This window comes from Cherax quadricarinatus, chromosome 38, assembly GCF_038502225.1.
Source record: "Cherax quadricarinatus isolate ZL_2023a chromosome 38, ASM3850222v1, whole genome shotgun sequence".
Classification (NCBI taxonomy): domain Eukaryota; kingdom Metazoa; phylum Arthropoda; class Malacostraca; order Decapoda; family Parastacidae; genus Cherax; species Cherax quadricarinatus.
In genome coordinates this window covers 21880328-21883742 of record NC_091329.1, presented here as the reverse complement: position 1 = coordinate 21883742, position 3415 = coordinate 21880328, and positions in this window count along the sequence as shown.

Here is a 3415-nt window from a genome sequence, read left to right as displayed (position 1 = left end):
ATCTTGCTGCAAACATAATTTTTTATCAATAATAAAACCTCCAGTGTGAATACCCTTGATTCACTAATATTTAAATATAAACACTAAAATAATTAACAAATAATTAAACTAAATATCACTTTAAAAAAAGCACCACAAATACCAATCACACAATAACAAAAAAGAAAAAAAAGCAACCTTAAACCACTTTTCAAATACAATGATTGTTCTACCTTTTTACATTAACAGCCAACATAAACGATAAGATATGTAACCTCTCACTACTTCTCAATCACATATAAGTAATAAAATATGTATCTCACACTTCTCAATCACATAATCTTACTTTTTTGTAATATTTTTAGCAAATATAAATAATAAACTACTGGTATGTAAGTACTAACCGTTTCCTAGTCAGGAACAAGTCACACTATTCCACCCTCTTCCTAATACACTCACTTTAACAACACAATCTTCATCATCTAACACAAAGTACAATACAAGGGGTCTCTCAACAAGTTGCATTTCTGATATTTTTTCAACTTACAGATGACTTGTTTATATAGAAAATATAAGTACAGAGGATACTTGTGTTTCACACATGTTGGTACCGCTACTCGACTGTTGTAAAACTAACTGTTTCCTAAGCAGCCTGTTTGTTAAGTGTGGATGTGTGTAACTTGTAGTGTGTTTGTAATTTGGTGACCTCTTGAACATGCCAGAATACAAGATACTGTATCTGGATTATCCAGACTTGCCTATCCCATTTCAGAAAAAAATTAGGCACATTTTTTCCCACAATTCACTTCTGAATTAATTTTAGGATATTTCATATATTTTTCTTATTGCTTCTCTAAAAATGCATAAATCACAAACATGAAATATCTTACAATGACCTTGGCAAAAACAAAACAGCAAGAAGGTATTCCAAGCCATATGTAAATGAGCTTATGATCTAAAGTAAAATTATTAACAATTCTACAAATTACAGTAAACCGTCAATTAGAGCATGGGTTACAGTCCTGAAAATAGGCATCTAGTCTAAAATTGTAATAACTGACGTGAAGTATATATGGGATAAATTTGCCAAACAACTCTACAAACAAATCCTACTGTCTAAAAGAATCCAGCAATCCAGTTTATTTTACCTTACATTCTAGTTAGCAATGCTTGTTGATATTCGAGTGTGGAGTGTGTTGATATCGCCCCTACTAAGTAGAGGCGGATTTCTATGGATGCAGAGGCTAAGGGACTGACCATCTTCTATCAAGGCTGAGAGACTGACAACCTCAATATTACCTATCCACTTCTACTGTCTCCAGTGTTATAATCACCTATATTGGACTGAAGAAATCTGCCATGGGTCAAATGTTTTGACAAATTCACAAGTGTAGTACATGTTTTACTCATCAACTTGTCAGTATTGCATACCATTTATAATATAAGAGTTGTCAGTAGCTGATGGAAGTACTGGAGTGCTGAAGTACCCTGTAATATATCTCTGGTCTATTTCATCTTCCAGTACCGATATCCTTGACACTGTTTTCACCAGGTCATAGTCTGCACTAACTACACAAGATCTTTATTTTCTTCTCATTGTCTCTTAATTGTACGAACTGTGGATTCTCTCAAACCAAAACTGAAGGCATTCTGCATTAAACATGCATCACCTTGAAGCATGTCCAAAATTTCCTTTTTTTTTTTTTAATACCATCTGAGATTCAAGTTTATTTTTCTTCCCAACACCTCCAGCATCACAGATATTTCTTTTAAGTGTCATGGTTAATATTCAGAGATGAGATGGGGTGATGAAAAAGATGTAAAATCATTTCTGTTAAGAGTCGCTACATGTGAGGTTTACAGAAGGCAACTGGTGGCATGGATGGCAGTGTGGTTGGGGAAAGGGCAGTGCCTCTACACTCACTCATAGCCCAGTGGGTTGCAGGGAGGAAAGCCCCCCATGCACACTATCACAAATTTGCACCTGCATTGATTCTTCCAAGCTTTACACAGCATAAAACAAATCATTTTCAAGTGCTATGACTTTATTTTGTTTCACTTTTTCATTAGCATTAAGACTATCTTGTGCAATCCAATAGCACTCTAATAGATGGTCTACTGTACTTAATAAACTTACCTGGTTTAGTATTTATGGCAAAATATTAATTCAGCAAATTCAGATATTCATTGTATCTTGCTAAGGAGAAAAATTACTTGTATGAACCTAAAATAGCAGAGAAATGCAAGACAGCATATGAACACGTAAGCTCACAGGAAAACAATTAATCCTTTGAACTTGCATTATGTAACTTTACTGAAGTTTTAGATTATCACATAAAAATTCGTAAATTTCCTGTTGCTAATTCATATTGTTAGCATTTTATTTTGAAGAGGTATGACTAAGACCTCTTAACAACAATAATCTGCTTAGATTAAAAGTCATGAGCCAGTCTTCACTTCATAAGAGCCAGTGCTTGTCTCATACCTGACCAACCTTTAGTTTCAGCCAAGCACCATGTCTCAAATTTATCACATATGATTCAGGACTGGCCACCCCTTTTAGAAGCAGATACCCAAATGATGGTGATATTACAGAGTAAAATGACAAACTACATAAAAAAATATTAATGCGAAAATTTGTCAGAGAATTTCAAGAAGTAATGAAACAGATGAGAAGAAACACCAATCATCACGAGACAATAAGAAATGGCAAGGTTTACAGACAAACGAATCAGAAAATAATGAAACCAGATCCAATATTTGATTATATAAGCACATATTCAATGAATAAAACCGACATGCAAATAAGTGCAGTGGAATGTGTGTGCAAGTCACTTAAGCGAAATATCAAGCTCTCATATAATCTTGTAGAATTATTGGCTCTTAATTCTTATATTCTGTAACAGTTACAATAATACTAAAACCAAGAATCCAAGCTTTTCATTTACATCTGACAAGGAGCACAATAGAAGAGCAGAGTGCACCAAAGATGTCAACTAAACATGGCTGACCACTCATTATAACATACCCTGTAAGACTAGGAGCTCATGACTAATATAATTATAAAAAAAGGAAGATACAAAGATATACGATCAATGCAATTACCTATCTGTGTATATTATAGTGTGAAATGATATTATATGCAAGATGCCCTGCTTAATAAACAGTGAGAGAGAGATTACACAAGTACAGCACTATAAAATATACTGTGACTAAATAATAGCATCTGGTTTTACAATATGGTTAATGTAATGCCCATGTCTTTGATTTTGATATTGTATGTCTGATTTTAAGAAAATGAAAAGAAAACAGAAGTGCAGCCAACAAGCCACAGATGCTCATTCAAAGGGTGAAAAGAGTAAATCATTATGCCAAGATTGTATGGAGAGGAAAGTCTGGATTATAGTGGCCTTTTTACATGTTATGTAATTTTATA